Consider the following 27915-nt stretch of genomic DNA (forward strand, 5'->3'; position numbering starts at 1 on the left):
GTAACTCTATTATACTTTCCTAAGACTCTATTCCAGAAGTTGGTTCAAATCCTCCAGGCTAGGTTGCTGCTCTGTTGCAACCATCAACATCGGAGACATCTTCTCTCCTACTATTTATTGGTCTCTCTACACTAAAGATAGCCTTTGAAAATTATTTTTTATGTAATAGCCTATATATTTATTAGGGGCTCTATTAAGTATTCCACAGGCAGGTGAAAAAGTGATTTGAGAGAAAAGTGAGCAGCAGTTTTTCCTTCATACATCCAATTTACTGAACATTTATTGTCGTATTACCTCTGCTTTGTACCAATAGTTTCAGGAAAATCATCAGATAAAGGTCTGTACTTGCAAATTGGAGAAGAATGCATAACTGCAACATATGAGTTATCTCTGAGCATATGAGAAATATTTATAAATGACAAGTGAACATTTTGGAGCATTATCTAGCTCTTTTAGATACAGTTATCCATTTGCTTTCTTACAGAATGGAAAAATTCCACTTATCATTTTCTGTATTTTCTAAAGGGTGGATGCATAAACAATAGTTTATTTTTACATATTAGAAAGGTTCAGCTAAGTTTACATTCAAGAATATCAGTAGATTACAAAAGAAGATAGAAATTAAAGTTTTCATTTAATGACTCCTTAATAGTGACTCACAGTTACTAAATATCAATGCATCTATGTATTTATTTTAAGTAAAATAACTCTGAAGAAAGTAGAGGTTAAAGTGATAAACCACTACGTTAACATATCTGTCATTCCTTGTTCTGTGTTCCACCTCAAATCTGTCGAGGAACCAGTTTGTCCACAGAGCTCTGCTGTCAGACAAGCTCTGTCAATGGCATGTTGAATCAATGACACTGCATTCATACAATTTTTAAATTTCTGTTTTAAAGTTTTCTCTTTTTTCCTCCTTGATCTTTAACATACATAACTACTGATGGTCACATGCAATTTCTAAGTAAGCAGATAAACAGTTTCTGAAGAGCTTCAAATGCAATTTAAATAAATAAAGGTCTGTTCTGTTACACAGACTTGTAGAAACCATCTCATGTTGAATATCAGCAAGAAAGAGAGTACCCGTCCTTTTCTGGCTCATTAAAGTCTAGGGTGACTCCTCTTCACAACAGTGTGAGCCAAGCAAGGAAGCAAATGCAAAAGCCTGCAAACACAGACATATAGAATTACTTTTACTCCCATGAAGGGTGGCACCCAAAACAAAGGAGAGTACTCTCACAGTACCAAAGCTAAAAATGCGCAAGCTTTGTCTGAGCAGGGCTTTCTCTGCTCACCAAGGAAATTGCACCATTTGATGCATTACTAGATGCATCAAATAATATTACAGTTATATATATTTTTCCTATGTAATCTTCAGAAATGTAGTTTAAAAAACTGTTCCTGGGATTCTCAACATTTAAAAGATAGACAGAGAAACCCTTCTTTTCTTGGACTACGAAGATTTTTTTTCTTTTTAAATTATTCCTCCAAGATGAACCACAGTACACTTTAAAGCTTAGGAAGGACCTTTATTCACAGTTAATCATTCACTTCTGTGGAATATTATTTGAATTCTTAACACTCTCTCTGAAATAACTTTTAAACCAGGAAGAGCCAAGACAAAAAAAAAAAAAAAAAAAGTTCAACTCTGGTAGAATTAAGAAATGCCTCCAAAGCATTTACAGATCTTAACCTGATTGCACTCCTTTTACAGAGGGCAGACTACATTGAATTCTTATACTACCCTTGATTAAAAAAAAAAAAAAAAAAGAAGATATAATGTCAAATGTTCATCCTGGAAGACTACTCTTCTAACAGAAAAGAGCTTGATATAACTTTTTTAAAGACTGGAAAAAACAAAGCTTTTTATCATTGGAATTTTAACAAGATTTTACTTTGAGAATCTGACCTCTTCTCCTTGACATCCCACTAGTTTTAATAATTTTGTCCCTGTTCACTACTGCATCATCTCAAAGGCATCATTTAAGGGCAGCTGAATTAATTCTGTAACAAAATGTAATGGCACTAATAATCTATCAGTTGGTACTTCTGATGCTTTCCTTCCTTAATTGAAAATTAGTTGTATCCTAGGAGACACTGTTCTGCTCCTTGAGAAGTATATACTTAATCTGATGGATATTTTAATACTTGACATACAATTCTTGTCTTACCTTATCTGAAATTTTGCAGTAGTTAATGAAGCCTTGTATCAGGTAGACACTATCAGATATTCCAATTACTACTTATCAGTCAAAAATATAGGTATCGGACATATTCTTTTAGTGTATGTATTTGATCAACACTGCACAAAGTTACAATATGAGATGGACATTTAGTCTAAACAAAAAAAGAGTAATGTCTGTTTCAAAAGTAGATATGTACATCTGAGACAGGGAATAAGGAGGAGAAACATAACATTAACTTAAAGATTAGTTTTTGTATTGGTCAAACATTTAAGAACAAATTACTAAAACATACCAGTATTACCTATATATGCAGCTCTTTTTTTTCTTCCTATAGGTTTCTCTTCAAAGATAATTACTGAAGATAAATGTATATAAACAGGAAATTTCTCTCTGAAACTTTTCCTTATACTTGAACTATTTATAATAGGAAACATAATTCTCTCTTTGTGATATAACATCTGTGGCTGCAAGAAAAAACGATTCTTTCAGAAACGTCATATATTAACAAAGGGAAGGAAACCATCAATCACAGGTGCAAAAGAGCAACCCTTGATGCATATTCTGAGTGTACACATATACCCATTAAACCCATTTTGTTTATAAATAAAGTTGAATTATATGCCTACTAAAACTATCGAAAGGTAAGAATATATAATTTTCAACTAGGAAACACCAGTGTCCTATATGACTTACATGAGTATATTAATATTACACATGGCCTTAAAAGACCCCAGTGTTTCATTCTTGCTATCATGTGAAGATTCAGAACAGATACATTTTCAAATCATATTATTTTGCATCTACTAACATCATGGTATTGACAAGAAAAGTTGTAGTTTGGGTATGTTTTACCTGTTTGAAGCAAGCCAAGAATTTACCATTTCTATCAGTGAAGTGATGTGTTACTATTCTGTAATTTGGATTTTAGCGTATGCCACTGTATGAATTTTGACTAAAAATAAAGTTCTTCATCCATTCTACCCCCCATTAACATTGTCATCTCCTTTCAGCTCCAAGGTAGCCATAATAATTGTTTTTGGATTTAAAATAAAGTACTTGGATAAATACTGCTCTGAAGTGGGGTCCAATTAACCATGTTGTTAAATGAACCTTTTTGTGATTTTGAATTAAAAGGGTTTATTGTTGTTTGTAGTCTGTTAAAATGGCTTATTTCAATGTGTTTCACTAAATTGCTTCACAGCCTTTCCATTTAATAAAACTGTCATATACACAGCTGGGTTAAGTGGGCACAGGTTTATAGAAGTAACTCACATTGATTCACATCACATGAAATGCTGAGTTGAGGCTTTATTTGTTTTCTTTAATATTCCTAGCTCTTGGAGAATGAGAAAAAAAGAATCAATGTAAAATCATTGCTAGGTAGAAGGGCAGTATATGTTTATTGAATAATACCACTCTAAAATCGCCAGGTAGCCTCAGGTAGTAAAATAATCACTCCTGTCTTTTAATCTTTCCAGTAGGGATCTAAACCACAACTTTATTTTCCAGAAATTTCCAAGAAATTTTTGATGATCAGTTTCATATTGGTTTCAGGGGTGAAGCTGGAGAAAATTGATTTGGTCAGTGTAGAGAAGGTTCCTAACCATTTATAGCTATGGCCGTTTACTATTATATCATGCAGTGCTATAAGTTCAATAAAATCTCCTGGGTGTAAAGCATTAGCCATCAGAAAAGTATGCTGTCACTGTCATTTCTTGATAGTTCCTAAGAACTCATCCTCTCAGTGATTGGTTATAATGGTGAACTGAAAAAACATGGTTTTATTTATAAAAGAAGGTTTCACCTAATTTTACCTCACTTACCAGAATAGAAAAATAAGACATTTCAAATGAAATAGAAATAAAGAATTCATGGGAAAGAAGGATAAACTCCTTCATTAAGTTCTATTGAGCAGTTTTTTATTTCCATTTATTTGTTTTTTTGCTGATTGCAACTCCAACCTTTTAAATCTCTTGGAAACTACTATAAAATGGGATTCAATAGAATGCTGTTTATCATGAGAGCTCAAATTATGGGAATGGCACATCAAGCATAAAAAGAGAAATGAAGACTGAGAACAATAGCAGCTCCTCAGGTGAAGGTAAAGCATTTGGCCAACAGGACATGTATTGCTGGTGTTTTCAGGCAGACCAGAAAAAAATCACCTTGTCTGTCAGGTTCCAGATTTAGAGTGCAGAGTGGGTGCTTGTCAAAATTATTTTTTAAACTAGAAAAACTTAAAAAAAAAAAAGAGTGCCCCTGGAACAGGATACCTATGTTTGACTATCAGAACAGGCAGTTTTGGGCATGCTAACAATTCTTTAAATTAAAAAGATGAGGAAAAATATTATAATAGAGGTAGTTATGTTTTGTGAATTATCTTCTACCAGCTACACACTTGATGGATACACCCCTATAGTTTTGCTTTTTGTACTGTAATAAGAGTTTTTGATTCATGTTCCAGGAGGATTTAACCCAATGTTTAAATTTATGTTCTAGTGAACAGCTTCAACCGGTTCCATGAGAACATCTGCTATACATAAAATCAAACAGGGAGTCAGACTAGGTTGGATCCAGAATCTGAATTGCGTGAGTGGAATACACTCCTATAAAGCAATGAGACTGTTTATAAAAAAAAGCAAACCAAGCAAGCTAAAAATAAAAAGAAGTGTTTAGCAAATCTGATCTATTTTGTCATTTTTTTCCACATCCCTCCCAGTTATTTTTAAAAGTTTTTGTTCTATTATTAGAATTTTTGAAGCCTTGATAGAAGAATCTTGATCATAGGAACAAGTCATTGTTGTTTAGTGAAAGCATATAATGATATAATGTCTAAGGAAAAGAAAGAAACAATTCTTAGTGGAAAGATATTCATAGAACCAAAGCAAAGCTTTGTGCTGGTGTCAGTGGGTGTAAAACCACAGAGAACAATGGAGTGGTGCCTGCTTACTCCCAGGCTCAGTTTGGTCCTCCAAGCTCTCCTTGTAATATGGTACAATCTTGAGGGTACCGTTCACGCTGATCTCCATCAAAATGGGAAGCTGCCAAGGGTGTGAAATGTATACGTGTGGTTTTTTACAGGTGACTGAATTTGTGTCGCTTACTGGGTGTTTACCACATTCTTTACTTCATTCTTCAATCAACCAGTGCTGCCTAAGAATCATCCTACCAAAGGCAAGCTATGACCTAATGTGAGTTTATATTGTCAAGAACTTTTATAGATGAAGACTTCTATCAGATTTAACTAGAGGTGGGTAAATAACCTCAAAGAATGATTTATCTTAAATTTAGATTCTCTTTTCTCACAGGATATCCATGGGGAGATAATTTTCCACATTATTTTTAGCTCAGTGGACTGTCACAAGCAGAGTTCCCAGTGATTTCTTCAGATGTGAAAGGGCTGAACTCATGTAGTCATTGTGGTTAGTCAAATAAATTATGTGGGAATGTCTCCGTTCCCTGAAGAGACCACATTACCCAACTGGTTTTGTAACGTCTACCATGGAAATGTCCACTGCGTAAATATTCCAGACCTCTAGTGGCCTCTTGTAGCCTATGTGAGTTTTGCATGTTCGGCCCCCGCCTTCTCCTTCCCAGCCTCAGTGGTGGCACGGCAGGTGGTGTGGAGACCTTTTACGGTTGGACTCGATGATCTTAAAGGTCTTTTCCAACCTATACAATTCTGTGATTCTGTGACCTGGAGCTGGTGGGTAGCCACAGGCTGGGTTGGCAAGGCCTTTCCCTGTCATGCAAGCAGATGTGATGATGACAGCAGGCGTCTGTATTTAGTCACGTGAACCCAGAGCACAGATGCATGTGACCCCCCCGGTCTGGCTGACAGGGAGACTGAGTGCCTGCTCTGGTGATGTGCCGCAGTACGTGGGGACCTCTGTCCTGCTAAAGTAGAAAGGCCTGATGTTTGTGAAGAGAGTACAAAAGCATGCGTGTATAAATGAAAGGAAATCCCTAAAAAATTTCAGCTGGTATTTGCAGACCATATTTAGCAGTATTTGCCAAACAGATTGACATTTTAGGTGCTCTTATGGCCTTTTATTTTGAAATGGAAGATCCACCAGACGGCCCTGAGGTCCAAAACCTCCTCAAACTAAAATGAACAACAAACCTCAACTTTTTAAGCATGAATTCAGGAGAGTGGATAGAAAATTTGTTTTAAACATCAGAATGTCTGTATTTGTATGTTGTCACTTTTTAAGTACTCACATCAGATAATTAATGTTCTTTGCCTTCAAATAAAGTCCGTGGGATTGAGAACTTTCACTATCATTATCAGGTGATTTATGGCATTCACCCAAGGGAAATGAAGTACTAGTGTGATTCATCTTTGCTGAGCTAGATTTTTCAAATTTACTCTTATACTAATTTTCAATTCATTAACATCCTGTGTACTTCTCTGTTCTTTCTACTCTATGTATCCTTCCTTGCTTTTCCTCCTTCCCTTATTATCTTCATTTCCTCTTCCCTCAGACCTCTCTCCTTCCCTCCTCCTCTCACACACGTATTGCTCTATGTGCCATCATCAGTAAAGAGGGAAAGAGCTGTCGACTTGCATCCCTTATTTATGAAAAGGCACAATCATTAATCCTACATTTACTTTGTTTCATTTTTGTCATTCATTACATTAATAATAGATGTATTTATTAGGTACCCATCATTTTAATACAAGTTAGTCCACTGTGACAGCAATTCTAAATGGGTAATTTTTCATAAATTAAAATTCCTTGCAGCAAGTATAACTTTGTTTCCGTAAATTACAATCCACAGACTTCCATAACAAAGTGCTAATTGTAACTTGGCTTTAAATGTTACATTTTGTATGCAAATTGGCCTGTGGGGAGTTATTATTTAGTATAACATTGTTAAGAACACTAACATTAGTTTGTAATTTGTTTGAAGTGGAATACCGTTATTACTAATATATTACGTGTGGCTTAGAGAAACAGCATTGCTTTCCCATGTAAGATAAAAATCTTTTATCAGTCAAATTTGTTGAATGTTGTTTTTGTGCTCCGTGGGAAAACAAAGGGTGACCTGGGTCATAATAATTGCATTGTGTTTTAGGCTATTTGAACAGAAGGAAAGTCAAAAGAACATGACGTAATCCTCAGGCACTGAGAGCAATGCACAGGGCCCGATCCTGCAAATGTTTGGACAAATGACATATTGTTTGCATGTGAAGTCACACTGGCATAGTGGGTTTACTCTTTTTTTCTTCCACATGAAAGTGTAGAATAACTTTCTCTTCCTTCAAAAACCAAAGCAGAATATCTAGTAGGGTTTATTCTAAATGTGTGGAGTGTCTCAGTGATTTCCTTGCTGCATGCTTTATTTCCTGCTTCAATTGTCTAATAATGAGCATTTTGATCTGATGTAAAAAAGGTGCAACGTCCTGGACATCAAAGCTCCAAAGTTCTTATTTAAAACAGTTTCAGGAATATTATCATCAGGTCTTAAGCATGTTTTGATATGGTATCATTTTTGTGTGTAAGTACGACATGTTTGGCCCTCGAGGACTAAACAATACCTTCCTATGGGTGCAGGAAGAGGAAAAGCAATAGAAGGGAGCCCTCCACACCAGTTCTCAAAGGGAAGTCCAGCAGGGATGACTCCACGTTGGTCACTAAGCTCTGCCCAACACACCCTTGCAGCGGAACGGAGACACTCAAAGCACTGCTTTGAGTAAGGGGTGTTTACACAAACAGGACCCTCTCCCTGACTGCCAGCAGTACAGATACCGAATAATACCGATTCCCAACGGAAAACTTTAATGTTTACATGAATTCAAAAGGTGTAACCACATCCTGTTTATGCATGACAGAATTCTGACAAATATCAGCATCTTTCTACAGTAGAGGTCACTGCTTTGGAAGACTGAATTTATAGGCATCAGTGAAAGCTCTCCATGCCTGTCATGGTAGAGCCTGGTATCCTTTCTGCCAAAGTCAGGAGGCATGGGAGTTCAGAAGGGTAATTGATTTAAAAAATAAATCAGGAAATTCACACCAGCGCTAGGAAGAAAAACCTCCTTCTACATTTCAGAAGATAGGAGTTCCATTAATTTTTCTGAAAATTACAAGCACACTCATAACTTTTCAGCAACCGTTGATTAATTGTTGAAGAGAAATAATGGGAGCTGAGAGAATTTTGTTGATAGGAAGTTCACTTAGGTCAGCAAATTTATTTGGAACACAGCTGACCCTGGTAACGCCCTGCAAAACTACAAGAACAGATCTCTCCAATGGACTCACTCTTCTGTGCTAAACCACTCAAATAGTGTCTCTTTCACTTTAGTAATGTAAGTGGATGGTTTATACATGTGTTTAAAGCTTGAGGTTTCTTCTTAAAGTAATTTCATCCAATATTTACAGAGCAAAAAATGCAGGTGACACTTAGGAATGTAGGTGAAAATAATAAATATGTCAATTCCTGTCTATGACAGTCATAATACAAACATTTAGATGACTGTATGGTTCTTATAGAAAGAATTTAAAGGTTATTTTTATTGATGTGTAGTACCTGGCACTCATATCGTGGTAAAATTCAAATTTTTAGCTTATGGGAGCCTCTCAGGGTACTTGGAACCAGCTGAATTGGGTGTCCCTCCCTGCCGCTGCCTCTGACAGATATCACCCATGTGAAAGGCAGGGCTCCCTGGCTCACACTGAGCTGTCGATTTAGTGGGAGTGGGAAGTCAGGAGCTGCATATTTCTCTCATGTTTTCCAGCATGTGACTGCCCCTGGATGGATCACCCCAAGCTTCTTGGATAGACACTAGGAGCACTTCTCAGGTAGGTATCGTCTCTTCCTTCATCGTGTGTCTGGATTCACCACATGACACTAATACAGGCATCCCCTATGACACAGTGAGAGCACGCGTCAATGTGCCCAGTGCAGGCTGATCAGTAAGATATGTATGTTAATAAGCATCCCTTTAAAATCAAACTGAAGCTATTCTCTCATCATGTGCCGTATGAACATTGGTGAAAGCGAAAGGCATAAAGTGATCTCAGCTCGTATCAGCCTGACACCTACACATGTATGCATATATACATGCTGTCATGTGAAAAGGCATGCTTAAAATTAGTTCAGATGATAAGATGTATGTCCCTTCTCAGAAAAAGGCATTACACTATGGGATATTACAAAGCTCATCCTTAATTTTGGTTTGCTCCTTGCATTTATCTGAAAAATGGAAAAGTTGGACCATAGGTTGGATGAATTGTCCTGGCAGGCTAAGTCTGGTCCCTGGGCTGCCGATCAGCATCCCTGCTCCAGGAGATCTGCATTTCAGTCAGTGCTCTGTCACCTGGAAACTGATGTGTGTGGAAAGACAGCAGGACGCCAGGCCAGAATAGGGAAGTATCTTCATTTTTACCCGCCATGCACATATTCTCTGAAACAATAGGAGTTTACTGACCCTTTTCCCTGTTTCTTAGCAACACCAAATGGGCTCAGACTTGAGGACTGCTCACATTCACTGTTTAATGGTTGCAAGTTGAAGTAGCAGGCTGTTAGTTCCTGATTTTTTTTCCTACTTCCATTGTTCTTGTTGTAGCCTTGTAAAAATAGATGGCCAGCCCCACAGGAGCTACCAAGTGACCCACCCCTAAGGTATCCCTACAAACTATGCTGAATCTTTCCTAAGTGGTAAAACAGCGAGGAAAACCAGTGACATGAGAGCTCTACCTCAGGGGACAAGAAGCAATACAATAACAGGATGAGGACTAAGAATACAAAGAAAAGCAATTGTAGGTTAGAACAGAGGAGGACAGAGAAAACAATATAAACAGTTTCTAGAAGTGAAAAACAAAATAACAAGGAAAAGAAGAAACAAATTGCCATGAAGTAAATTGGCAAACTCTCCATAGAGTGCTCTCCAATAAAAACACTTTGGAAATCAGTAGATAAAATACCAACAATTATCTACATACTGTATGGGCAATCTCGAGTCAGAACTCTTCATCACTGTTAGAGCCAGCAGCCCCTCATCGCCGTTAATCAGAGCTATCATCTTCCAATCGATGTGGATATCTAGTAATAGACACAGCTCTCTGGGACATAATTTTTCTCCCATTGAAAGGAAGGGCCAGTTCCTTATTCTTTTCAGTGGACTCTGAATATAGGAAAATGAAAGCTATGATTAAGTATATATATGTGCATGGGGAAAGGGGTTGTTGACAAAAACTCTACTTCATTTTACAGGATGAAGGATGAAATGTTTGCAAGACTTCACTGATTTATAACATCAGAATATTATCTTTGATATTTGATTAGCATGGCTATCTATACAAAATACATATAGGTATCTTCTAGGCTTAACCATCAATAGCATACTGGATTTTTTGGACTTCAGAGTTAACACACATGGTGAACGTGCATGATTTATCTCTTATTTAAAGCATTTTTTTTAATTTGCTGACTTGGGCAGACAACACAACACTGGTTAAGTTCCCGCCTACCCCCATTATCTGGACTGCAGAGCTCCCTTTTAGCTTTTCAGACAAAATCCTGAATTCTAGAGACTGATGGGTCTTTGCTAAAGTGCTGGTAAAGCATTTTCTTGCACACTAGCCCAATCTGTCTCCTGCAGAACACAACATAATAGGATGAAAATTGCCTCTTACCTGTTGACCAGCTGAAAATTGCATCTTTAGCTGCTTTCTCATGGAAGCTTCAGCAGCCTCCTGTTCTTTAGCAGCTAATTGAAATTCTTAGAGGGAATAAACCCCTCTTGAGTAGTCTGCAGAATGCCTAATAAGGTATTACATGCCATCCCCTTTTAGCATTCAATCATCAACTCTATTTCTCTGACTTATACAGCAATCAGACTCTGGAGAATGAAGTTGGAGGACACAAGTGAGTATACTGAGGGAGTCTTGGTGATTTAGGAGAGATTGCTCCGTTTATTCCTGGGAGATGTTTGTGCTGTACTGGACATTTAGTAAGTAAGCTTTTATTGAGGGAAAGGCATATAATTGTCATTCATCTGTTAAAAAGTTGTGGAAAGTCTCTCTCAAAATATTTAAAGATAAAGTATAAAAAAGCTTTGATCTGGTTTATAGTTTCAGTCAAAAATGGATTTTTCCACCAGCCAAAGGACAGGATAAGACATAGATGGCCCTGAAAGTTTTTTTCTCTTGGTTGAAATACTCAGGCTGCCCTTTGCTTCCCCGTGCAGAATTACAGAGTGGAGAGGACATCCATTTAGTTGCAAGCTACCAGTGGTCCGTGGCTCAGGGAGTTCTTTAGTACTCATGCATTCTGACAATGACTATGACCATTTTACGCTTTCTGAAAGTGCAAGGTGTCAAAGAGAGAGGGTTGAGGAAGGCTGGGATACGTGAAATTTGCATGTTCTGCTGCAAAATATTGGAACTTCATTTCAACTGTCTTGTACCTCTTATTGCTCCCAGTTATTGCTCACTTCAGGATGTGCTCTGAGCCCTGAGATGCATAATGAGCTGCATAATGGCTGCTGTGAGGCTGTGTACCTTCCTCCCATCAGTTCTTTTGGTAACCTATATGTATACTTGGGTAGGAACAAGATTTCACAATAAAGGGTGTTGTAAGAAGTAGCGTACAAACTTTACATTTTAGTGCTGCCTGGACTCATGTTACAGAGGACAAACTAGGAATTTGATGGTGCTCCAGGCTGGCCCATCATATTTCTACATTACTCCGTTTCACCCTTTTTCCTTAACTGCACAGTATGGACACAATGGGAGATGGAGGAAGAACAAGGGAAAGGTGCGAGGCTACAATTTTAGTTTTACCTTTTCAGGTTTACTGCTTACCAGTTCTCAGTTGTTACCTAAATATGTGAGCTTTTATGACTTGGCAGCTAGAACCAAACTAACTCTTCAATCCACAAGGTATCAGGAATTTACAGTTGCAATTGGAATTGTATTTATAAGATCCTGTTATCTTCAAAGAGAAGCAGGGATTGTATGCAACTGCAAATTCCTGTGAGAACATCAATAATAGTTTTTGCAAAGTTTTTGAATGTGTCCCGCTCTGGTCCTCTTCATTATGCTTTCCTTGTCTTCTGCATAAATAGTGATCTAGCAACAACACTGAAAATAAAGATCTTCATTTATGCATAAAAATAGAACTGTTCCACGATGTTTGTTTTTGAATAGCAATGTTATCTCCTTGTGTAATCTATTCTTTTTCCCTCACTGTTAGGGCCTGAGATTCCTTATCCTGTAATGCACATGGCACACTTGGGTGGCCACAAAATAATTATAGTCCACCCTCATCAAGAGCTCCTTAGGTTCCTTCCTCTTTATCCTCCTGCTGTGCTGCTTGATTGCTCTGAAATACATACAACTTGCCTGGGTGGTCAGAAAAGAATTATAGTACAATCCCTACGATGAATCTTCAAGACCTTCAATCACAACTATGAATAAAGTGGAATAATACTACTGTGAGGCATATAAACATTCTCATTTCAGCAATGGAATAGCATGTCTGAATCTCACTAACAATTGCTTCATATTAGATGTTTGCTGTTAAATTATTTTTGATATAACACATTGTCAAATCTCTGAATATTCAGGAAAAGCAAAACGTTAAAACAGTTCGACATAAGAAACATAATTGCATTGTTAAGGGAAGTCCTGGTAATTCTCTGTTTGTGTGAATATATGGGTCAGAGAGCACGTGTTCTGTGGTGGTGAAAGCTGAGTAAGACCAATGTATGTTCTTCCTGGTATATCCCAAATTTCTCAGGAATCCAGATCCAAGTACTAACCAGAACTGATTGTCACATTTGAGCTATCAGCACTGCTCTGATGACTAACTTTGAGGTTGACTCAAATATGTGATGAATATACACCCTTCTTTTTACCAAACAGTTGAAGGTTCTACACCTGAAGAACTCCTGTGTGAATCTGAAGGTACTGTGTGACCTGCAGGGATTTTCATGTTTCTTTCTCTGTTACCTTCAAAGATGGCTGTTTCATTTCCAGTACACAGTAATATTCATGCCACAGCTTAACAATTCTTCCACAATCAATGCATTTTGAATTTTTTATATTTCTGACAAGAAAAAACCCCCACTTTTTTGTCCCAGGCAATGACTCTATTCCATCAAGTAAATCTGTAAGGAGATTCATAACAATGCTCCTATTACATGGAATATTAGGCCAAATTAGATGAAAATGCCTAAAGAAAAGTGCAATCTCCTTTTGCATTCTGCAAAGTTGAGGCAAAGCTTTTTGATGGTACTCTTCACGCTTTGCAAAATATGTATTATTTCCCTAAGGAAATGTAGGAGCCGTAAAGGAGACTTTCCCAGTTCTGTGTACTTCTGACTATTTGTATCAGCATATTGCAACATCCATGTTAACAACTCAGATATTCACTATTCTCTAGGTGCCATGTGTCCCCCTCTGCACAGAGTGCAGGATGATGCGAGATGGTTGCAGTTGACAGCTAATGGTCTTGGTCTTAAGCAAATGGTGACCATCATGCACACGTAAATCTAGAAGTACACTGAACAGCTGATAAACTGAGTCTTCTAAATAGGTCATATCAAAACCAATTTCTAGGGAAGAAAAGAAAACACTTTGCCCTCTGCCAATGGCTATTATTTTGTCAAATCAAAACTCTTTCCTCAAGTACTTTCAGCTATGCAATTGTTCAGAAGTCTGTCCCCTATATTTTATTAATAAGAAAAATATACATTTTTTTGAAATCCCTTTATAGCCAGGTAAGAGCAAAATTATTTTCATTCAAGTTTTTTTAAAAGTAGAAACAGCGTGGGAGATGTTAACATTTACAAGTGGAGACATTGATTTTTCCAGTGCTTACTAACACAACATTTGCCTGTGGTATTGTAATATCAGTAAACTTCCATGTCTAGTAAATCTCTGCCTCTGTACTTTGCATTGTCTTTCTAACTACACACAACATCCTCTTTTTCAGATCTGTTTAGGAGTGTGTGGGAGAAGTCCTTTAACCCTGGTTTCCCAGGAATCCATGAATTATCTACCAAAAAGCAAGGTCTTTCAGGTCTTCAATGTTTCTTGGTTTTGTTTTTGTTTTTTTTTTTTTAAATCCCTGAGTGAATTAAGGAGGGTTTGTTTACCCTTTACATAATTAAGCTTGTGTAAGGGGGGCAAAAGTGAACCATCAGTTTCCTTGTTCCTCCTTCTTCAGGCAGTAGCCGCTGATTCATCATTGCAGGGGGCTGATGAGGCTTCAGTCTAGTGACACTAGTCATCACCAGCCCTGCTATGAGTTTGGTTTCAGAAGAAGGTTAGTCAGTGCAGAGGGTCGGAGCAAGTTGCTCGAGAGAGGCACTGTCAGCAACTGGAAATGCAGTTGTGGGAGGCTCCCACCACGCTAACCGCACAGGGAAAGAAACTCTATTTGATAATTCTTGTATTCATCTAATGGGTACTTTTTGATGTAAGAACATCAAAATGTATCTCTAAATTAGTGTCATCCACATTCGGAGGGGAGTGAGGCAGTCTGCAAATTGCTGTACTATCTTTCTCTTGCAGGTTTATATCTACCTCATTACCTCCCTTTTCCCCTTCTAATTAAAACATGTGAGACATTTTAAAACAGTCTATTTATAACATGACAAAGTTGCTTTCAAAGTAATTTTCTTTTATTTAGTGTTTGATCCCTGATTTCATGCGCTTTTCCTCCATCTGGCAGTTGTCACTAAGGCAGATGGCCACCAGCTGGGAGGGCAATGTAAGTATCTCCCTCTAGATCCGCTGCCAGAGCTGCTCAGTAAATGCAATGTGAAGGAAAACTGTGTCAGTCTATTACCCATGCAATGAGCTCACTTACTGACTTGTCACCACTTCAGGTCCTGACGATGAAATTCCACTCTCAAGCTGGAGAAGCCAGGAGAGGGCTTTATTTATTGGGGTGGGGAAGATCTTTTCCTTTAATTTTTTTATTTCCTTCCCTTCTGCTTCTCCTGTGTCTTTAGCCCCTCTCAAGGCCTGCAACTCTGAATGCCACATCTGCTGCTACTGGTTTTGTAAATAAACACTTGGGCAGATTTCCTACGTCTTCATGCTTAGCTCTAGTCAATGACCTCTCTATAAATAGGCCTGAATAAAAAGAAGCCTAAATTTCCCATGTCCTTAGCAAAGTTAATGAGACCTGAGTGAGTTTGCTGCCTTGGTAAGCTCAGTCTACTCTTTTAATTAGCATACTAATTCAGAAGTAAATGGTAGATATATTACTTATAACGTGTAGTGAAAAAATGTTGAAGGAATCACCACGGTAGGTGATTTGGTCTGGCTAAGCAGAAAGGGATGAAAATAAAGTAAAAACCTCACAAGTCAAGATTTCTCTTTAATCTTACATTTGAATTCACTACAGAAAAAACTGCAAGTACTCAAAAATCTGAAATTTTCTAATAGTGGGGTCACTGATAACAGTAGGGAATGGGAACCCACCATAACACCTAACTTTCGCGAGATAAATGAGGAAGGGCTACTTAAAAATACAGTAACAGCTACAGGTTTCTGAGATGCCTCTGGGACTTAGGAGTAGGAATTTTCCATGCTTATACAGATGCTAGGAATAAGCATAAAAGCTTAAAAATAGAGCAGGTTGCAAAAGTTTTTTTCTGTTTAACAAAACATTTCAAGTTATCAACAATTTCTGCCATGTTGAAAGCATGTATACATTATATGTAAAACAAAGCTCAGAGGCTTTGAAATGATACATTTTCATATTACCACAGTTTTATTTTTAAATATAACCTACATTGATTTGGCTGTAAAAATAAGCTCAGACAAGAAGAACATAAGAGGTTTATTGTTATTTCATTTAGAAAACATTGATAGAAAATGTGAACATTTTTAATGGCTTATTTAAAAATAAGATTAAAACTGATTACTCAAAACCAAACTCTTTCCGGGAAATATTTTAGTTTTTGAAAATCAGCATTTTCAAATAATCAACTTCAGTTAAAAGTTTTGCTAACATAGTGTAATCTGGCACATGAGTAAATATTGTTCAGAGAACTGGTATAAACTGGACTCAAAACAGTCTCTTCTGCCTGCATAAGAAAGGATGACTCCCTATAGAACTAGGAACTTTTTCCCCATGTAATCAAGACGTAACACTGATAGGCAGAGAGAGCTAGGAATCAAATTTACTTGAGTACTTATGAAGAATACTCTAGATATCCAAATCTTTTGTAATTTCAGTGAAAAATTTCCCCACCCTATCCTTATAGTAAAATAAGTAAATGTGGTTATAAGTTACATACCACTCATTAGCCATTAAAATAAAAAGCATTTGGTGAAGTGCCTTAGGATATAAAGGAATACTTAAAGTTTCAGGTAACTTTGCATATGTTATTTACTCAAATGTGTTTGAATCTGTGAACCACTGTGGTGGGTTGACCTTGGCTGGATGCCAGGTGCCCACCAAGCTGCTGTATCACTCCCCTCAGCAGGATGGTGGGGGGAGAGAAAATAAGATGGGAAAAAACCCTTGTGGGTCAAGATAAAGGCAGTTTAGTAAAGCAAAAGCAAAGGCCGCATGTGGAAGCAAAGGAAAACAAAAGGTTTATTCTCTACTTCCCATCAAGAGGCAATGTCTGGCTACTTTCCGAGAAGTAGAGCTTCAGTATGCATAGCAGTTTCTCCAGAAGACAAACATTGTAATAACGAATGACCCCCCTCCTCCTCCTTTCTCTTAGTTTTTATTGCTGAGCAGACATCATATGGTATCGAATATCCCTTTGGTCAGTTTGGGTCAACTGTCCTGGTAATGTCCCCTCTCAAGATCTTGCCCACCCCCAGCCTACTGGTGAGCGGGGAACGTTGGAGAGACAGCCTTGATGCTGTTCGAGCACTGCTCAGCAGTAGCCAAAACACTGGTGTGTTATCAACACCTTTCTAGCTACCAATACAAAGCACAGCACTATGAGGGCTGTTATGGGCAAAATTAACTCCATCTCAGCCAGACCCAATACAACCACTAAATACAGAGCTGACAGCATTTTCCATTTTCAGTAGTGCATATGCTTTATTCTGTGTTTACTTTGGCTAACACTAAAGCAAAAAAACTCCATAGCCACTTTTCTACAATCTCCCCTATAAAAAAGTGGGTTTTTTCTTGTATGGGTACCCTTCCAATATTAAAGTTTGTTATCACTTTAAACAAAGATATATTTTCTGTTCTTTATTTTCAGCAGACTATGGAGCAAATACCTGCCTCAGTTTTGTCTATACAATTACTGCTGAAGTTGAGAAGAAAATAAATGTGTAGCTCAAAGAAGTTTGCTCAGCTGACTTGCACTGTAGAAGAGTTAAGTTAATAAATATTTAATCTATGGAGTAATTAATGATTTCAGGATAAATCATTCTCTAACAAGAACATATTGACTTAAAATACAGCAGAAGAAAGGCTCCTAATTTGCTGCACACTGTTTTAGTACTGCAAATAAGTTTCAATATTTCTCATTATATCTCATATTTCCAGCATTCCATTGACCTTTTCTGGATTGTATTTTTTGGTTAGATTTAATTTTAATTATTGTGAGGCACATTTTTTAGACAGTCACTTTTTGTTTACATTTCATAACATCATTATTTCTTGGATCAGAGTTGTTAAAATTAAACTTTCTGCAAGTGTATTTGGCCAGCTGCCTTTCCTTTTCATTTGTAAAAACAAAGCTGTGACCTCGAGATACCTTTTCTTATGCTTTTTGTTCTTCAGAACAAAGCCCAATGGCTCTTACGTTAAGAAACCTATGACTCTGCATTGTTGAATTACACTATTGATTAGAGAAGCCAGGATAAATTTACAGTGGAGGAAGTAGCAATGTAATTTACAAAGGAAAGTGGATTAATTCCAGCTGAGCGGTCTACACACTGTAACAGAGAATGTTTGAAGATGGTTAAAGCATCAAAAGACACTGGTATGATGACATTCTGCCTGTCAGCCAAAAACTGGTTATGCTGAGGTTGTACCACAAGTTGCCAAAATAAATATCTGCCTGTGTAGTTTGTGGGCTTTGGTATTCCTAGAACAAAGAAATCCCAAACTTTATGGATAGGTTATGTTACAATGGGTAGAAACACATGGTTGTTTAAATGACTAGCTTGTTAATGTTGTTTGTAAATTACAACTTTTTTTTTTAATAATAAAAAGACATACATAAACACTCAGAAATGTCAGTTGATGAAGACTGACAGCAGGCTTTCCAAGTCTCTCAAGGTGATAGCCCTTTACCTACCAAGTACATGCAAATATGGATACACCACAGGAAAAGCAAAGAGGCGGCTAGAATTATTCTTCCAATTTTCAAATTCATGTCATAAACTATGGGAGATGTACAGAGTAGATGGAAAAAGGGGACTGTTGGCCAGCATCAATGTAACACAGTATAGATAATCTTCCTTACCAATTAACTCAGCAAATTTTTGATTCTTGGGAAACTTGAGACTTACGTTCACCATTTTTTCTTTCAGAATATTCAAGACTGCAAAGCGAATAGGCTTGTATTTTCTCCTCATTGAAGATAGCGGGGTGTGTTTGCAGTAGTTTGAAGGCAGCAGTGCTTAATGTGCTGCTTTACATCAAAGCTCTATCGTTAAACTTTCTTTTCATTATATTGCAGCAGGAGCTGTTACTGAAGTCTATAAAATAAGGAAAACTCAAAAAATGCAAAATCTAAATGTACTTGAAAAGGTTATCTAAAATGTTTTCTCAAGTAACACTATACATTCACATTGACTGGGCCCATCTGTGTTTGTTAGGTATCATTTGCAACTTCTGAAAGTTCACAAAATCATGTAAAACATAATTTTAAAATTTGTCAGCAGGAAATGCATTGGAGTTTTTCTCCCCTTGCTGTAAAGTGGGTTATAAGTTTCCATGTAATATCCCTCTAGCAGTTGTGAGGAAACAAATAAGGTTAGTTCTACCACGTGCACGAACAGGGCTGGGGTAAGTCTCATTTTAGAATTATAGGAAAAGCACAAGAGGGGGAAAAAAAAAAAATCAGAGAATTTTGAAGAGGCTAAAACAGCTTCTGCAGCACCCATTGCCAGCTGAACCTTAGTTTCTGTATATTGCAGTAAATTTAGTAAGCTATACCCACCTAAACCTTTCACACTTTAAATGAGTTAAAGATTTTTTTAGTTTTTTAAAAAAACAAAGAAATGTTGGTTTTGCTGATTTTTTTCTACTGTAGAGATTAAGATATACATGTTTTTTAAAGAGTGGTTTTGGAAAACTGACCTCACCGTTTATGCAAATCTATAGGATCTACAGCCCTTAAACTCTTGTAGAAGACTATAGACATAAGAAGCTGTGTGCAGGGCCTGTTTCTGACTGACAGCATTTGAGCGTCACCACTGAGCCTATAAGGCAACTCTCTTGTCACTTAGAAGGACAACACTCAGGGAATTCAAGAGAGGGTTGGATGGTAAAGCTAATGCTGTCCTATGACCGTGTATGCTGGTAGTTAATGTGCGCAGAAGTCGTATAATCAGGAAATGATCGTACCAAAATGCAGACTCTTTCAAGATGAAAAATTGCTGCTGCCTGCTCCTGTATTGCTGTTCTGCAACCTGGTTTCTAGAAATGTTTTTCAGGATGTGAAAGGGAAAAATATTTGTAAAATTAAATCGATCATTGTGTGCAGTAAATAATTTTATTTAAATGTCCTTCCATGTGTTTCCCAGAACCTCTTGTTCCCTGGTTATCTCCAGTGTGGCCTTGCTCCAGGAACAGAAATACCTGAACTGAGATGGAAATGTTCTCTCTATCCACTGCATATATTTTCAGTTTGAGATCAGAATTCCTTTTCAGACACTAAAATATGTTGAAGATTTTCACTGACTTATTTGGACATATTCCAAGGTTAGTGATGTTAAACAGGAGAAAGAGTTGGGAACATCAAGATTTTAAGATGTATACCCTTTAATACTCAAGACAAATGATACATTATTTTCCTATCGTTTCTACTGGAGATGAAGATGTACAAACTTGGATATCTGGCAGAACGGGAAAGCAGATAGTCCATTAGTTCCACAGGACTCTAGAGATTGTTTTTCACTTCTTATCATGGGTTTTCCGCACAATTTTGGGCCCTACATCTACCTACGGACTCTGTTTCTGACTCCAAAATCGACCCCTAAGATAGGCACAGCTGTGAACTAAAAAGAGTACCATCAACCACAGCTGCATCACAACACACATAGCATAAGAGCAAAGGTCTGCAGCCCTCTAACTTCCCATATCTTCTCTCAAATCAGTGACTGAGTGGTTGCAAAAAATGCTGCTAGAGTGTATACATACAGTGTATATGTACAGTTTCAAGTACACGAATTTGCTGATCAAAACAGAAATCTTCTGTCCCTTCCAGGATGTAAGCAGATAAGCATATGAAATTCTTTGGAAAAGCAATACTAAAATCCAGTGTAAGATAGTAATTACAGGGGTGATGCAACCTTTACATACACTTCCATGTTAAATGCCTGTGTGAAATTAGCTTGCTCTTTATTTTTGAAGTTTTTGTAAGATTTAAGACTTCAAAATGAATGAAAACTTTAATTTGCTGGTTTAGTTGCTATTTCTTTTTTTTTATTAATTGCTATTATGATTATTTTGTAGACTGTTATTAACTATCACTGCAAGCAGGCATGTCTGCCTATTTTGGCAGAAGGTAACGCTATGTTTCTGTGGCAGAACCAGATTTTTGTTGAATTGCTTTGCTGTGCTTTGATATTTCTGTTCTTTTTTTTCATCACCCTTTCTTGCAAATGAAGTCATACCACATTTTCTTTTGAGCTGTATCAACAGGTATATATTTGGTCAATTCTCATATTTACTATGTGGCAGCTCAGCTGTGGGGCAGAAGTTAGCAACCTATTGTACAAGGAGTAAGCAATTTCACAGTTTGCTGCATTGGTTTGTTTATCTTGCATTTCACTACATAGACTTGATTTAACAACTATTTATAATTATATGATGGCAGGAATGTGCAACTTACATAAAAAGGATTTAATTCTTGCTTCACTGTCTATCTATCTAAAATTCTCACCAAGTAAGGATGCCCAATACTGCACAAAGTACATGTGAAGCACAATACGGATTACATACAAAGGAAACATACCACTTCCATCAAAATTAATCCTCATGTTTTGTCAGGGAGCAGTGAGAGCCAGCTGTTTCCTTGGGCTGGGGAGCCGGGTGCCAGGGGGACCCCAGGGCTGGCTATGCCCACCCCGACAGCCACCATCCTGCAGGGCCTGAGCACAGCGGGCAGAGCTGAGGGCCAGCAACAGAGTTCATCAACAGCCCTGACACTTTTCGAGAGCAATGAGCCAGGGCTGTGTCCCTGCAGCAAGACCCCATCAGGAAGAGACAGACATGAGACTGAAAACCGGCACTGCTATGGCGTTGCTGAAGCACAGACTGATGGCCTCAGGCTGGGCTGAAATGGAGCCTTGGACCATGAGCAGGGTGGGAGGAGACCCTGGGGGCTCTGGGCATGGACAGGAAGGTCCTCAGTACCCTCAGGGCCCTAGCATTTCTTTATCCAGAAAAAAATGAAATATCTTCTTACATTTTTTACTGAAAAAGGGGAGCAAGCACATTCTGCAGTATGTTTGGGGAGAAAGAATTTTTTTCTACAAATTTAAAGGCAGCTTTTGCAGACCTGTGTCTGATGTTCAGTGATCCATGTGTATGTTTCACTGATTCTTGGATCGTTATGAAAAGAATCCATTTGCCCTACCTTTGACTAGGGGCACATTCCAGAGAGAGATTTAGTTTCCTCATGGTGGAAAAGAACTTTTCATTCTAAAATGAGCTTGGTTTGAAAATACATTTCCTTGGGCAAGTTAATGGAAATCTTTCTGAGGAAAAGTTCTTTTTCTGCCAAGGCAGAAGCAGTCCCAGTTGTGTCTGAATCCATAAGCAATTGAAAAGATCATTTAAAGGGATGGGTTAGGCTGCTGAGTTGGGTCATAGCTGCAGGTCTTTAGCTCAGCCCCAGTCTGTAATAAGAGTTAGGGTTCAGGCTAGACATGGGGGAGAGACAAAGCCTGAACATCCAGTTGGAGTGTGGTGGCAAAAGGAGAAGCAAAGGGAAGGGTGGGCTGCAATAAGATGTTTTCCTGGACCACATTGTAGTCTGGGCCACGTCGGCAAGTCCTTGGCATGGATGTTGAATCAAAATATAGTTTAAAGCCTAGGGAATACTTCAGTTTTATTTGTGTTGTCAAGAAGCTGCTAAAGCAAGGAAAGGTGGCAGGAAGATTTCTCCCCTGAAGACTGTGCCATAGCAGGGAGGCCTTGGCTAAGACTCCGTCCAAGACCAAGGTTAAGGCTGGGATTAGGGTTATGGTTAGAGACAAAACCTTAGACCTTCAGTGGGAGTTGGGTGTCAAAGAAGCAGAAAAAGGTTAGTTACACTGAAGATAGGTTTCTCCCCTAAGGGTTTTTTTATCTAGGACATGGCTGGGGGTCCTTGGTTAGTGATCAGCTTGAGGTCAAAGGTGAGGTTTGGGCTTAGGATTGAAAAAGAAATAGACCCTGAAGCTCCAGCTGGTGTGGGGCTGCAAAGGGAAAGTTTGTGCTGCAGAGAGGTTTCTCCCCTGAAAACTATTTTCTGTGTGTCATGTTTGAGAGTACTTGCCTAAGGCTCAACCAAGGCCCACAGTTTACTATTTAGGGCTGAGTTTGAAAGAGAGACAAATCCTGGTACATCGCTTGAAGGGCTACAAAGCAGCCCATTCATGTGGGGCTGCAAAGGGTCTGCCGAAGTAAGAAATACACTGCAGAAAGAGTTTTCCCTTGAGATCTTTTTCCTCTGGTATAGTTGGAGGTCCTTGGCTAAGGGTCATCTGAGGCCAACATTTATGATTAAGGTTATGGTGGGTATGGGAGAGAGACAACCAGTAGAACTGAGGCTGGGACTGGAGCTGCCAAGGGAAAGGGTAGGCTGCAGAAGAAAAGAAAAAAAAAATAATTGTCCCCTAGCAACTTTTTCATCTGGATTGTGGTGAGGTTTTAAGTTTAGTATTTGGTCTAGATTTTGAGTTGGAAGTATTACAAAGCCATTTAATATGGATAATAATTAAATCATGTGTTTGGAAGTATAACCTTACTTCCCAACAGCTGCTCTTTTAAGTATGTGAGTTCCCTGAGTTTGTTTAATTAATATAGGACATGATTTTCCCTGATTTATTCTTGGATGCCTAAATAAATTAAAATGTTGACAACTGCTGTGATAGTAGAAGCTTGATGATTAACTATTTAGTTTAGTATCAGTAGGAATAACTTCTGTTCATCAGCCTTTGAAAACCTTTTCGGAGTCCCTTGTAACTGTTGAAGATCTTAGAGGTCTTGTCACAGTAAGGGTCTCTGTATCCTTATGAATACCCATCTTAAGGAAGGCTTTATGACTGAAAGATTGAGGTGTGCAATGGTATCCTCACTCAGGATCAAAATTTCATAAAGAAAAGACCATGAAGAAAGTTAGCAGATTTAGACAACACAGCCTAATGTTCTCAAAGCACCTTCTCTCTTGCAGAGTATCCATGCCATGGTGAAAGACCAGGTGTTATTTTTTATTATGCAATTAGTTGTATATCAATAGTTCATCATGCTAGGTGTGGATGAATTGGTAAAGTTTTCCTATTTTTGTTTAATAAATGTGCCTATCTGAACCCTCAATAGTATATGTTTTTATAAAGCCACACTCAGAAGTCAAAGCAAATACAGACATTTAAACAGGGGAGTGAAACACCATCCATTTTTATTGTAACTGTACCAGCTAATCAGAAGACACAATAGTCTATACTACAAAGGAAATAATAGAATTATACAAACCATTCAGGATATGAGCCAATTTAGGTAAAATAACCCTTAGCTATAGATAATGTTTTCATTAGCAGAACATTTTCCTGTCTTTGTGTTGCTTTGACTCAAATGGATGGCTAGGTCAACATCTTGTTAACTACCTCCACCTGCATCAAATCTGAAGTTATTTTCTTTAACAAGGAGGGGTCATTACAACGGTAAAAAGAAGAGGAGCAGACACAGCTATGAATGTGAGCTGTACAAGAATGTCCAAATTAAAAGTTTTCACAGTACTTAAAATCTAAGTAATGTGAATGCTTACTGTGCCACATCACCTCAATATCATACAAGTACGTTATGATTCTGTTGGACATTGCTTAACAGAGGTGCCCAGGTCAAGTTCTCGCTGATAAGAAAGAGAAAGGGCAGAATGGTAGGGTATTCGCTGTGAGGGCTTTGTGTTGCATTTCATGCAATGCATGTCACAGAGCTTTTCAATCAAATGCAGACACTGAAACCAGTACAGCAAAACACTGGATCTGTATTTGTGAATTTGAATGAGCACACAACAAGCCCTTGTTAATAAACACAGTACATTATATCCTCAACAGCAGTAAATCATGAACAAATTCTTTTGTGATTGAAACTCTACTGGATTCAAGAGAAACCTACCTACTAATTTCAGATTTTTTTTCCCCTCAAAACCAAGAATGTCCAATCTATTCCTCCTGTCCTATCTATGATGTGTGGGTTAGCCTGCCCTAGACTGCATGACATCCTGGGCAGAGTACTTCTTTGATCTATTATGTGCAATGTAATGCATGCACTGTTTAGAAACAGGCTTTTGACACTCCACCAGCAGGTTTTAGATTTTTTTTTTTAATGCTTTCTTTTTTCCTCTTTCATTTCAGAAGATAGTAATTTGGATGTTAAGAAAATACCCTCAAGCTCAGCAAGACAGAACAAATACAACTTCTAGAACCCCAAACAGATCTTTGTGGCCAAAGTTGTCCCTTTTTTTCCTTCCAAGTTCAACACTGTTTAGTTTTAGGTGTCACATTAGAATACAAGGTGAATATAAATGTACTACTTTGCAGTGAAACCACCCTTCACAGCCAGCATCTAGCTGTAAGAAGAAATCTGTCACTGGTGGCTTCAGCCACTACTGAGACATGGACTGCTCTTTATGTGCGAGAGATGGCTGGCACCCTGCCAGCAAGTGCTGGGCTTGTTCATGTTTGTGTATCTGCCTTGACTTCAAAGTGTGCACTGTGCAAAACAGAGCACTTCATGAATTTACGTAATTTTTCCCTTCATGTCACGCAATTAGCACTCCTACACACTCCCTGTAGCTGTACTTTGGGAATCACAAATATTTTTGCAGTGTTTCTCAGAACTAAGCATATATAATTGTATAATAAGTGTTAGAGAGAGACTTACATATAAAACACTGTGCCAACATCAGATGAATTTGAAATTCTGCTTCATTTGAACCAATTAGTCACTCATGGATTGAGCACAGGAATATAAATAAAGACATTGCTAGGATTAATAACCAGGTATTTGTAAAAAAGAGACATTAAATGCATCCTAGTTTCTTAAGGTAGTTTTTTGAGTAACGTGGCTTGTGGTTGCAGTTGTTTTCAGATGTTGTATAAGTAGAGCAGGGATTTTATCAATCTGAAGACAGCCTTCATATCACAACAAAAAGAACATGTTGTGCTAATGCAGTGATTACCTGTGATATATATAGAAAATATCAAGGGTGTAATTTTATTAACACATTGTATAAAGAGGCTTCCAAGAGATCTAGTCTTTCAGTTATTTAGAGGTTTCCTACTGAAAAGGAGACAGGATCGTATGGAAAGGCCTAGTTTTGTACTGAAGTTACTCATGCCTCCTGGTTTGCCTCCCAGAAAATGGGGCAGCATTTAGAAAATCCTTTGGTAACCTGAGGTACCCAAGAAAAATTGAGTATATCATTGTTACTGCATACTCAGAGGTTATGGGGAGCTTTGAACATGTAAGTGATGCAGGCTCAGACCTTTAACCTTTAAAACCTACACCTGTCAAATGAAGAAATTCCTTCATTTTAGATTAATTTTAAAGCAAGTTCATGTCTCACTCTTTAAAAGATGTATTTTAACACGTGTTCCAGTGAGATACATGAAATCTCACATATTTATTTTAAGCCTAACTTATTTAAATTGCTTCAGCTACTCCTGTAAATAGAAATTGCCTTTTTAGCTGAAAATCTTTAGGTAAATTTTAGGAAAGCAAGGGAGGTTAGAGGAAAGGGAATAGGTAAGTCTTTCACACATGCATGCAAAGTTATCTGATTATATTTCTTTTTCCTTTCAATTTTTATTCTGCCTTTCAAAAACAGTATTTTCTCATTTTTTTTGGATAGAACATACACACACAGTATCGTTTGTACCCATGGACAGGATTTATAGTTTTCTGTGAGAAACAGCTCCTCAGAAATAAGAGTAGAGGACAGACAGGATTTTTTTAACTGTAAGAAGAGAGTAACGGTATGCTGCCAAACTACTACTTCTATGGAAAAGCATAAAAGACTGCTCTAGTGAGGCCTGAGGAATACAGCTGCTGCGGATTCAGAATAATACAGAAGTTCACACAGTTATGCACAAAGTTATTATTGGCCTTGCAAAAGCAACATCAGTGCAGCACAGTAGTTTGGTATTTAGGGAAACTGAACTCTGAAAAATGCTAACTAATATACGGTATTATAAGGATGATAAAACACTAACATCTGCTCTCCAAAAGTGGATGCTTAGGGGTGAGTAATAGAACAGAGCAAGCACTCAGTGATCGCTCTTTTTAATAGGCTCCCAGCCTCCAACACTTCTCTGCACAGTGACTCTTTGAGTCAGAGATTTTGTAGTTACTAACTTCTCATTAATTTGTCTTACATGAACTTTTACAATGTTCCCTGGAAAAGAAACAAATTTTTAGCCTCCACAAGAATTGTGTGTCAAGGAATCCCTTAGTCAAAGTTTAAGGTCATCATCCTTTTACAAGAATTAGCTCTCACCTTCTCTCCATTTGCTGTTTAAACTGGCTCCTCAAGTCTAAGACCCCAGTTCATAAACAGAAGTCTGAAACCTTTGTAGGGTAAAAAACCAAAACCAAACCATACACCAAAACAAAACCAAAGTCCTCAAAGGCAGTACGTAGGCTCCCTCTCCATTATCTAAGGTGGGTTAGGTACCTTGGCATGCAATATACAGTAATAACTTCAGCAGGGAGCTGGCTAGCTTCCCATGACTTCAAGCTGCTGTAATGTGACCAATAGGAAATGACAAGATCCAGGTAAATTTATCTCAGATACGGGGTGCTAAATGCAGGTATCTAACCAAATGCCTAGGGAAGCTGTCCTCAAAAGGTACTTCACATATATGGTTATCAGTGAGAGGCAGGATCCTTAGAAGGACTAAACATCTCATATAAGTACCTAAATATAAGCAGATAGGATTTTCACTCATTTTCATGGCTTCCTAGTCACTTAATCTGTCTCCATTGTCTTTACAGGGAAGTTGAAAGATTGCTTTACTGGTCACTCAAACATACGTAGGCAAGCTGGGTGCCTAAATTAAGATAACTGATTTCATCCCCTCACTATTTTTTTCAGACACACTTATTGTCTGTCAAAGAGAAAGAAGGATCTCAACTCAGCTCTTCAGGGCTGAGCTAAGGATCTTATCAATGAACCATTCTTAAATGTTGCATTACTTTTTAAAAAATTTATTTTAGTGATTAAAAAAATGAAATATTTGCACTTCCTTTATTGTTAGAAGGAGTAAAAAGTTCATACTTCTGTAAAGTGTTGCCCTAGATCAGCTGGTGATGGAGTATTTGTAACAAGTTCTTTCCATGACACTGTCTA

Source organism: Mycteria americana, chromosome 1, assembly GCF_035582795.1.
Source record: "Mycteria americana isolate JAX WOST 10 ecotype Jacksonville Zoo and Gardens chromosome 1, USCA_MyAme_1.0, whole genome shotgun sequence".
Classification (NCBI taxonomy): Eukaryota; Metazoa; Chordata; class Aves; order Ciconiiformes; family Ciconiidae; genus Mycteria; species Mycteria americana.